This window comes from Rhinichthys klamathensis, unplaced genomic scaffold (genome assembly GCF_029890125.1).
Source record: "Rhinichthys klamathensis goyatoka isolate OS25496 unplaced genomic scaffold, OSU_Roscu_1.1 h1tg001203l_1, whole genome shotgun sequence".
Classification (NCBI taxonomy): domain Eukaryota; kingdom Metazoa; phylum Chordata; class Actinopteri; order Cypriniformes; family Leuciscidae; genus Rhinichthys; species Rhinichthys klamathensis.
The window spans coordinates 1-11918 of NW_026607383.1; the positions used below are offsets into that span (position 1 = coordinate 1).

Genomic DNA, 11918 nt, shown 5'->3' on the forward strand with positions numbered 1-11918 from the left:
AAACTCCAGCAGAGCCCGCAGAGTCCTCGTGTTCTCCTTTCACTGCGAGATTAGAGTTAAATAGAGTACACGAACACGGAGGAGAGAGAAGACAAAAGTCTAGGAGACTCGAGGAGTTATTTCACTTGTCCTATAACATGCAGGCTAATGCATTTTTATTTATATTAAACGATAATATATTTTAGATTCAATAAAAAAAAATACTGGTCAATTTTAAATATTATATATGGTTTATATTTTATTAGAACTTACATTTGACATATAATGCATTCTATTATGTTTATATAATTTATTTATAATGCATATGCATTCTCTGGTGTTTTAAAAATATAATTGATAAGTTTAATGCATTGTATGTTTCCGTAATTAAGTGTGTGTGTGTGTTGTGTGTGATTTAAGAGAGAGTGTGTGTTACAGTCTCGTTATGCTCCGTTAACAGACATGTGAGACAGAACTAAACATCACAATATACACAGCAAATGTGGTGTGGTGTGTATTAGCGTTTCCGAAATGAGTTCACAGGTACACACGAGGTGCTTGAGTGTGTGTGTGTAAGGTGTGTGTAAGGTGTGTTATTTCCATGCTGATGGTGCTTCACACCTGCGCGCGCATCCGCTGAGAATGGAATCCATCATCAGTCGATCATGAGCTCTTGCATTTCATCATGAGGCGATAACCGAAGATATTACACACTCACACGAGGTGATAACCGAAGATATTACACACTCATTCCCGGGGAACCGACAGAAACCGCTTATCGTCAGTGTGTATTCTGGCGGAGGAGTTTCGTCTTTCCTTACGCCAAAACCTTCATGCGCGCGTTACTAAAATATCATAATACCCAAACAAAACACCATTCATTTATTACCATGCAACTGATTTTAACTAAACATTTAGGCCACATTCTACCATGTTTAGATCAAAAGGGCAATTATATACATGAAATATATCGTAATAGGCCTACTTTGATATGCACTAAAGTACCTTTTTTTGAATATCGTGATCAAACAAAACCAAAAAAATACAAAATGTTTGGACCAGCTGATAGTATTATATAAATATTTTTTTTAAAGTGATCTAAACACTTTGAGTTAACAAATGTATGTTGTAAAAACGTGTTTTCTAAAATGTTAAACGGCAGTTTTGCCTAATAAGAAGTTATATCTGTTGTTTAAATGCTTCAATTGTTGGTGTTGTTAGCACGTCATCTGTATTTTGCCGAGGTTTCCCTTCAGACCCGGTTTCCCTGGAGCAGAGCTGAGCTGGTTCTGTTGTGTTCAGCAGATCTCACTCATATATGCCGTGTTCTCGGGGGTCGCGACATCAATGCTCTGTGATAATGGGATAATAACGAGGAACAGAGATGAAGGTTACAGCTCACTAACAGACAGAATTACTCATCTAATATGCAAACGCACGCTTACTAGCCCTGGAGGAGACAGACTGTTGAGACACTGGTGTGAACTGAAGGCCTTCGTTTGCTTTCTCACCTCGCCTGAACGTCAGACACACACACACTCACACACACACACACACACAACACACACACACACCACACACACACACACACACACACACACACACACACACACACACACACACACACACACACACACACACACAACACCACACACACACACACACACACACACACACACACACACACACACCACACACACACACCACACACACTCTCCGTGAGAACACAAGCGCTTCAGAGGCCAGTGATGTGAACTCAAGCTTTATGTGTTGCAGTTATTGATCATTTGTGTGTCTGTATTACACATGCCCGGCTGAACACTATACGCTACCAGTATACTTAATGATTAGTTAACTTGAGTGTGCTAAACTAATTTTGTACTTAGTATGTTTAGTTGTACTTAAATTGTAGTAAAGCATAACTTTAAGTGTGTTTAGTGTATTTTTGTGAGCTAAATTGGAACAACTTCAAGTATACTTTAAGTGTATGCCAGTGTAGGGACTAATTACATGCTTGATTAGTGATAATAAAAGTGTACTTTATAAAGTACATTACAAATTCATTATGAGTGTCTTCAAAACATACAAGCAATATACCATAAGTGTATTATATCTGAGTAAAAAGCTCAGTTTGGCTTATTCCAAATACTACACATTGCACACTTGTCTCAGTTACAAATGCACATTATAAACAATTATTACTTAGCTATACTTTGTAGCTACAATATACTAATTGTATATTATAATGTACTTTGTAAGTACACTTTCAATGCATTGATACAATGATCATTTCCAGCACACAGTTAAAAAATATACCTCAAATATATTTTTAAGTGCAAATAAATACACTTAATAAACAGAATTTTCACTTCAAGTATATTTTTCAAAATATATATTTACAAAATATACTAAAGTACAATTATTTTAAAGTGTGTTAAAAGTTGTATTGTGAAAACAGGTAAAAGCATGATGCTAATATGCCTTTAATATATAAAAGATAGTAAAAAAAAATTGTTTGTATATTCATCAATAATAACTGAGACAAAAAAAGAGCAATAAAATCCGCACTTCTAGATCTTGTTCAGCACTTTTCCAGAGCAAGACTCTTACAACGCTTGTGTTTACAGGGTAAAATACTTGTGTGCTTGTTTTCAAGCGTCTCTAAGACAGTGGTTTCATTATTGGTTATGTGAACGTTCAGGAAATATTTCATTTTATTACTCGTCAAACATTATGGGAACGTTACTTAGAATGTTCTCTGAACGTTACTTTAGAATGTTCTCTGAATGTTACTTTAGAATGTTCTCTGAACGTTACTTTAGAATGTTCTCTGAATGTTACTTTAGAATGTTCTCTGAATGTTACTTTAGAATGTTCTCTGAACGTTACTTTAGAATGTTCTCTGAATGTTACTTTAGGAATGTTCTCTGAATGTTACTTTAGAATGTTCTCTGAATGTACTTTAGAATGTCTCTGAATGTTACTTTAGAATGTTCTCTGGAATGTTACTTTAGAATGTTCTCTGAATGTTAATTTTGAATGTTCTCTGAACATTACTTTAGAATGTTTCTCTGAATGTTACTTTAGAATGTTCTCTGAACATTACTTTAGAATGTTCTCTGAATGTTACTTTTGAATGTTCTCTGAACGTTACTTTTGAATGTTCTCTGATGTTACTTTAGAATGTTCTCTGAACATTACTTTTGAATGTTCTCTGAATGTTACTTTAGAATGTTCTCTGAATGTTAATTTCGAATGTTCTCTGAACGTTACTTTAGAATGTTCTCTGAACGTTACTTTTGAATGTTCTCTGAATGTTACTTTAGAATGTTCTCTGAACGTTACTTTTGAATGTTCTCTGAATGTTACTTTAGAATGTTCTCTGAATGTTACTTTAGAATGTTCTCTGAGCGCTACTTTTCAATGTTCTCTGAACGTTACTTTTGAATGTTCTTGAAGTTACTTTTGAGTGTTCTGAATGTTACTTTAGAATGTTCTCTGAACTTTACTTTTGAGTGTTCTCTGAACGTTACTTTTGAATGTTCTCTGAATGTTACTTTAGAATGTTCTCTGAACGTTACTTTAGAATGTTCTCTGAACGTTACTTTTGAGTGTTCTCTGAACGTTACTTTTGAATGTTCTCTGAATGTTACTTTAGAATGTTCTCTGAACGTTACTTTTGAATGTTCTCTGAATGTTAATTTAGAATGTTCTCTGAACGTAACTTTTGAATGTTCTCTGAACGTTACTTTTCAATGTCTCTGAACGTTACTTTTGAATGTTCTCTGATGTACTTTTGAGTGTTCTCTGAATGTTACTTTTCAATGTTCTCTGAACGTACTTTTGAGTGTTCTCTGAACGTTACTTTTGAATGTTCTCTGAATGTTACTTTGAATGTTCTCTGAACGTTACTTTTGAATGTTCTCTGACGTTACTTTTCAATGTCTCTGAACGTTACTTTTGAATGTTCTCTGAATGTTACTTTTGAGTGTTCTCTGAATGTTACTTTAGAATGTTCTCTGAACGTTACTTTTGAGTGTTCTCTGAACGTTACTTTTGAATGTTCTCTGTATGTTACTTTAGAATGTTATCTGAACGTTACTTAGAATGTTCTCTGAACGTTACTTTTGAGTGTTCTCTGAACGTTACTTTGAATGTTCTCTGAATGTTACTTTAGAATGTTCTCTGAACGTTACTTTTGAATGTTCTCTGAATGTTAATTTAGAATGTTCTCTGAACGTTACTTTTGAATGTTCTCTGAACGTTACTTTTCAATGTTCTCTGAACGTTACTTTTGAATGTTCTCTGAATGTTACTTTTGAGTGTTCTCTGAATGTTACTTTTCATGTTCTCTGAACGTTACTTTTGGAGTGTTCTCTGAACGTTACTTTTGAATGTTCTCTGAATGTTACTTTTCAATGTTCTCTGAACGTTACTTTTGAATGTTCTCTGAATGTTACTTTTGAGTGTTCTCTGAATGTTACTTTTCAATGTTCTCTGAACGTTACTTTGAATGTTCTCTGAATGTTACTTTTGAGTGTTCTCTGAATGTTACTTTAGAATGTTCTCTGAACGTTACTTTTGAGTGTTCTCTGAACGTTACTTTTGAATGTTCTCTGAAAGTTACTTTGAGTGTTCTCTGAACGTTACTTTGAATGTTCTCTGAAAGTTACTTTAGATGTTCTCTGAATGTTACTTTTGAATGTTCTCTGAATGTTACTTTAGAATGTTCTCTGAATGTTACTTTAGAATGTTCTCTGAATGTTAATTTTGAATGTTCTCTGAACGTTACTTTAGAATGTTCTCTGAATGTTACTTTAGAATGTTCTCTGAACGTTACTTTAGAATGTTCTCTGAATGTTACTTTAGAATGTTCTCTGAATGTTAATTTGAATGTTCTCTGAACGTTACTTTAGAATGTTCTCTGAATGTTACTTTTGAATGTTCTCTGAACGTTACTTTAGAATGTTCTCTGAATGTTACTTTTGAATGTTCTCTGAATGTTACTTTAGAATGTTCTCTGAACGTTACTTTTGAATGTTCTCTGAATGTTACTTTAGAATGTTCTCTGAATGTTACTTTAGAATGTTCTCTGAATGTTACTTTAGAATGTTCTCTGATGTTAATTTTGAATGTCTCTGAACGTTACTTTAGAATGTTCTCTGAATGTTACTTTTGAATGTTCTCTGATCGTTCTGAAACAAGTATTAAGATTTATAAGACGTCAGACTAATGTCCAACTGAAACTATGAACTGGGAATTACTGATTAATGAATTTACAGTCCCGGCCAAAGTACGACTGAGAGAGTGTGAGAAAAGAGAAAAAGGAAGGAGGTGCGATTGAAGATTCACCAGATTATTCAGTATTTGCATCGATGACACATCTCATTTCAATATCAACTTTGTCTCAGATGTTTTTCCTGGAATTCTTTGTGAGAAATAAAAACAGACACAAATGAGTCAATAATTGTCATGAAATAAGATAAAGAGCTATAAATGAGTGTGGAGCCGCTCAGATCCAGTTATTAACGACGAATAAAACTAATAAAAATGACATAAAAACACCACAAAAAAATTACTAAAACATTTAGTTTAATTTGAAGAACCAAATTAACTACAACTAAATAAAAAAAAAATCATAAAAACCTTATTATTATATATATATATATATATATATTTATATATACTAATAAAATATAAAATAAATTCGCAATTAAAAATAGTAACAAAAACTATAATACATCAATGATTTGAGACACATTTAGATCTCTTCTGAAATGTTTGTCAGATATATCTTTCTAAGTATCTTAGTATCTAAATAATCTTTCTATATCTTTTTATAAGATATGTAATTCTAATATGATGATTTGATGCTCAAGAAACATTTATGATTATCATCAGTATACATTTTTTTTCAGGATTCCTTGATTTTTTCTTTATTTGTTTTGTTCAAAAGAACAGCATTTATCTAAAATAGAATCTTTGTAACTGTCACAGTCTTCGTCTGCACCAGTCCTTGTCTCTTCACTACACTTCCCAGGAATCCTCCTTGTCTCCACACCTGAACTCACTCCCTCACTTACCAGCCTGTTCCTCGTTATTATCATCTGTGTCACCTGTCTTCACTTCGGTTAGTGTTCATTTGTGCTTGTATTTAGTTCCTTCCTGTTCAGTCTGTCCTGGTCGATCGTTAGTCTTATTTAGTTGTGTTGGATGTGAGTGTAATCCTGAGCCTGCCTGTTTGTACCTGTGAGAAATACTAGTAAATGTTGGAATTGGAGATTCTGACTCGGCCTCCTCTTCACCTGCTCCACACCGTGACAGTAAACATTATAAATCAGTTTAATTCATCCTTGATAATTTAAAAGTATTGATTTATTTTATTTATTTCCCCCAAAAATATAATTCTTACTGACCCCAAACTGTTGAACGTTAGTGTTTAATGTTACAAAAGCTTCTATTCCAGATAAATGCTGTTCTTTTGAACTTTCTATTCATCAAGAATCCTAAAAAAAAACTGTAAATAACTGTTTTCAACTGATCATAATCATAAATGTTTCTGAGCATCAGATCATCATATTAGAGTGATTTCTGAAGGATCATGTTGACACTGAAGACTGGAGTAATGATGCTGGAAATACAGCTTTGATCACAGGAATAAATTACACTTTACTGTATATTCACATAGAAAACAGCTTGATTACATTGGAATAATATTTCACAATTATTACTGTTTTGTTTTTTGTATTTTTAATCAAATAAATGCAGACTTCTTTTAAAAAACGATCTTACTGATCCAAAACTTTTGATTGGGAGTGTATATCAGTATTTATTTAGCATGTATAGTGTTTCAGTCCAAGTGTTTAATTCTCAATCATCATTCGAAAGGAACACTGAATATAAGTACATAACAGTAGAAAAATCCTTCCCCAGCAGAAGCTAGACGTCAATTAATGTTCTTGATGTTGTTATTCTGTACTGGTGTTGTGTTCAGACAGTGACCCACACTGGAAACGAGACCCGAGTCTGAGTCCGACACGGGTGACATCTCCTCGAACTTCTGAACCACGGCCCTCACGACCCGAACGAAAGGCCCCGCCTCCAGCGCCCAGACCCCGCCCCTCCTGGCCCCCGATAGGTGGAGCTGGGGCTGAGAAACACGTGAATTGGGCGGCGGCAGGCTGGGGCGGAGCTTGAGTCTTCCCTGGCCCAATTGGAGAGCAGGACGGAGAGGAACACTAAAGTGGGAGGGGACAGCGGCAAGAAAACTCTTGAGTGACAGGATTGTGAAGGTGATTGAAGCTCCGCCCACATTGAGAAACACGCCCACTGTCTTCAGCTGAGGAGGAATAAAGGGGAGGAGCTCACGGCGTCCGTCAAACACCGCGTGAAACGCTAGGCCACGCTCTCCAACCACCAGCCACGCCCATCACATGATGATATCACACCTGAGGAAAGAACCAATCACACTTATATGAATTATAACAGCACAATGCCTCATCCTTCCCCCGCGTTCTGTAACACATCCTTTTTTTGTGTATTCGTGGTTCAAGTGCGACAAAAGTTATGGGTCTTGGACCTCTCTGATGAAGACTACATTTAAAAAAATATATATATTCCGGGTCAAAATGACCGAAGGAAAGATGAGTAGAAGAGCAAGGGCTACATTTGTTTTATTTATCAAAATATTCTCTGCATATACATGAGCAACGTCTCCTCTCTTACCGATCCTATAGAGGGCGCTGTTGCAGGACGTCGATCTCCCAGTAATACTGTCCTCTGGAGACGCTCACGCTCCCACACACCTGAGGCAGTGGAGGCGGGTCGTTCTGCCCATCCTCACAGCACACCTGACCCGTGATGCTTACGGAAGAGGGCGGAGCCTGAGAGGCGAAGCGGCGAATCAGAGCGCGACGAATCCAGAGCGAACACCAGACCTGCAGACGTCAGTTACACAGATATATGAGAGAAGACTGGAAGTGCATTTACACCTCCACACAGGAAAAATAATCTTGCTTTTATAAATCATAAAATGTCATAATTTATGACAATATGTAAAAATTATGACAAGCTAAGTCGAAATTCTGATTTAATAGGGTCATATTTATGACATAACTTAAAAAGTTTTAATTAATTATAACTAAATGTAAAACTTATGATAAAACTTTATTTTATACATAATTCAGATTTAGTATGTCATAATTTTGACTTTCCGCCCCTGTAGGCCATGATCAACGACTAATCAACGTCAAGCCTTAAAGAAGTGTGCAGTATGTAGTGTGTAGTATGCAGTGTATAGTGTGCAAAACGCAGTGTGATTGTGCAGTGTATAGTGTGCACTGGGCAGTGTGCAGTGTGCAGTATGCAGTGGTGTAGTGTTCAGTATGCAGTGTGTAGTGTGCAGTGTATAGTGTGCAAAACGCAGTGTGATTGTGGAGTGTATAGTGTGCACTGGGCAGTGTGTAGTGTGCAGTATGCAGTGTGTAGTGTGCAGTGTATAGTGTGCAAAACGCAGTGTGATTGTGGAGTGCATAGTGTGCACTGGGCAGTGTGTAGTGTGCAGTATGCCAGTGTGTAGTGTGCAGTGTATAGTGTGCAAAATCTCAGTGTGATTGTGGAGTGCATAGTGTGCACTATGCAGTGTGTAGTGTGGCAGTAAGCAGTAGAGATGCGCGGTTGGCGGTTACAGCCACGGACTCCCGGGATAAACCGCGGATGACATGACGAAAAAAAATATTTTTATTAAATTCGGGCGGGTGGCGGGCGGTTGAACAATCAAATGAAAAATATATGTTATACATTGTTAAATATTGTTATGTGACTATACCTACATCCAAAAAAAAAACGAGCACACTTGTCAAATTTTCATCAGGCAGCTAGTCGAGTCTATGCAGAGACTGCTTGTTATTATCAGAGATGGCAACGCCGGCGAAGGAGGTGTATGACAAACTCAAAATAGGAGAATTAAAAACAAAGGAAATAGAAGGTCAGAAAAGTGTTGCCTGGAATAAGTTTTACAAAGTGGTAAATCAGGATGACACCAGTGCAGGCTATGTAATTAGCAAAACCAAGCAGATTACCAAGCGAAGCAGATATGTTCATGACAGCCACAAGACTGGTAGGCTACGTTTAATATGGTGCATCACAAGTGTGTGATGTGATTACCAGTTTTTTTAAACATTTGAAGCTAAATGTGACAAAATGTTGCTGTTATTTTCAGCGTGAGCCGCTTTACAAACGGCGCCCCATACAATAGCAGCATGTTGAAATTATGTGCCAAAATGCGTTTTCTATTAGGCTACAATGAAAATAAGATAAGGTCAGGTTTGCCGAAGTTCCGTTATTTATAGGCTATTTATTTCTTTTTTTGTCCCTGCGCGCCGATCGGAGACGAAGTTCACTGCTGATATTCTGAGAGCTTTCTAGTCCTCGCGGCTGTCATCAGCAGCGCCTTGTCTCGCCCAATCAGCGGATGGCGGGCGGGTGCGTTTGGTCGAAAATTGGTCGGACGGATTGATGAGTTTTGTGATGCGGTTGCGGATGAAATAATAGCCCATCCGCGCATCTCTAGTAACAGTGTGACGTGTGCACTATTCAGTGTGTAGTGTGCAGTTTGCAGACTGCAGTAGTGTGCAGTGTCAGTATGCAGTGTGTTGTGTGCAGTATGCAGTGTGTAGTGTGCAGTAGTGTGTAGTGTGCAGTGTCAGTATGCAGTGTGTAGTGTGCAGTATGCAGTGTGTAGTGTGCAGTGTCAGTATGCAGTGTGTTGTGTGCAGTATGCAGTGTGTAGTGTGCAGTAGTGTGTAGTGTATGTAGTGCAGTGGTAGTGTGCAGTGTGTGTAGTGTGCTAGTGTCAGTAGTTGTGTAGTGTGCAGTAGTGTGCAGTATGCAGTGTGTAGTGTGCAGTGTCAGTATGCAGTGTGTAGTGTGCAGTATGCAGTGTGTAGTGTGCAGTGTCAGTATGCAGTGTGTTGTGTGTAGTATGCAGTGTGTAATGTGCAGTAGTGTGTAGTGTGCAGTGTCAGTATGCAGTGTGGTAGTGTGCAGTATGCAGTGTGTAGTGTGCAGTGTCAGTATGCAGTGTGTAGTGTGCAGTAGTGTGTAGTGTGCAGTGTCAGTATGCAGTGTGTAGTGTGCAGTAGTGTGTAGTGTGCTGTAGTGTGCAGTATGCAGTGTGTAGTGTGCAGTAGTGTGTAGTGTGCAGTGTCAGTATGCAGTGTGTAGTGTGCAGTGTGCTGTAGTGTGCAGTATTGCAGTGTGTAGTGTGCATATGCAGTGTGTAGTGTGCAGTAGTGTGCAGTGTCAGTATGCAGTATGTAGTGTGCATTAAGCAGTGAGTAGTGTGCAGTGTGTAGTGTCAGTATGCAGTGTGTAGGGTGCAGTAGTGTGTAGTGAGCAGTGTCAGTATGCAGTGTGTAGTGTGCAGTAGTGTGCATTAAGCAGTGTGCAGTAGTGTGCAGTAGTGTGTAGTGTGCAGTGTCAGTATGCAGTGTGTAGTGTGCAGTATGCAGTGTGTAGTGTGCAGTAGTGTGCAGTGTCAGTATGCAGTGTGTAGTGTGTATTAAGCAGTGTGTAGTGTGCAGTGTCAGTATGCAGTTAGTAGTGTGTATTAAGCAGTGTGTAGTGTGCAGTGTCAGTATGCAGTGTGTAGTGTGTATTAAGCAGTGTGTAGTGTGCAGTGTCAGTATGCAGTGTGTAGTGTGCAGTAGTGTGCAGTGTCAGTATGCAGTGTGTAGTGTGCATTAAGCAGTGTGTAGTGTGCAGTGTCAGTATGCAGTGTGTAGTGTGCATTAAGCAGTGTGTAGTGTGCAGTGTCAGTATGCAGTGTGTAGTGTGCATTGAAGCAGTGTGTAGTGTGCAGTGTCAGTATGCAGTGTGTAGTGTGCATTAAGCAGTGTGTAGTGTGCAGTGTCAGTATCAGTGTGTAGTGTGCAGTAGTGTGCAGTGTCAGTATGCAGTGTGTAGTGTGCATTAAGCAGTGTGTAGTGTGCAGTGTCAGTATGCAGTGTGTAGTGTGCATTAAGCAGTGTGTAGTGTGCAGTGTCAGTATGCAGTGTGTAGTGTGCAGTATGCAGTAGTGTACAGTATGAACGGCCTACCTGTAACTGATCTCTCCATTTCCTCTTCAGAAAGATCTACACTGCCATCTAAAGGACAGAGACGGCAATGACAGAAAACAATAAGAGAAAAGAACAAAATGAATAGATAAACTGATTCAAAATACTAATGTTTAAAGAGATAGATTGAGGGAACCGGTGTTTTTACCACGAGTAAAGGGGTGTTTTTACCACAGTAAAGGGTGTTTTTTATGCAGTAACAAGTCACTGCTTTCACACTGGAAATAGTAGGAAATAGTATCCCGTCACTCACCCGTCTCCTCGCTCGCTTTAGGGTCAGGGGTCACTGTGGGGTCAAAGGCAGACAGGTCAAAGCAGACGACCAATCAAAGCAGGGCAGCTCGACGCTGTGACGACAGTTCGGACACAGAACGGCACAGATTGGACGAGAGGCGGAGGCCACGCCCCTGACCACGCCCCCGTCCCCGCACAGGCCCCGCCCCCTCGCCAGGCAGCGCGCGGCACAGTGTGTGAGAACAGGGCAGAATCAGCGCGACGTCAAACACGCGACGACAAGACGCACAGCAACGCGACGCGTCATCTCCGCAAACACAGGCCATCAGAGAACACTAAACCCAGCAGATCCAGATCCGGCTGTCATCTCCAGAGGACAAGAGATAACACACATCTGCACGCGCTGCTGCTGATAGAACAGAGAGAGAGAGAGAAGAGAGAGAGAGAGAGAGAGAGAGGAAGAGAGAGAGAGAGAAGAAGAGAGAGAGAGAGAGAGAGAGAGAGAGAGAGATGAGAAGAGAGAAGAGATGAGAGAAGAGAGAAGGAGAGACGCTTTCCTTCATCAGCCTCTCCATTGCTTGTGGTCGC

At 38.9% G+C, this 11918-nt stretch overlaps 1 long non-coding RNA gene across 1 annotated transcript; it reads right to left on the reverse strand.

Annotated features, from left to right (window-relative positions):
• Positions 1-6821: 6821 nt before the first annotated feature.
• On the reverse strand, positions 6822-11539 carry LOC130079654 (uncharacterized). Its single transcript, XR_008806478.1, has 4 exons — positions 11350-11539; positions 11079-11126; positions 7705-7916; positions 6822-7427 (listed from the first exon to the last, which is right to left on the reverse strand). It is a non-coding gene; the product is annotated as an uncharacterized LOC130079654 (long non-coding RNA).
• Positions 11540-11918: the final 379 nt, after the last annotated feature.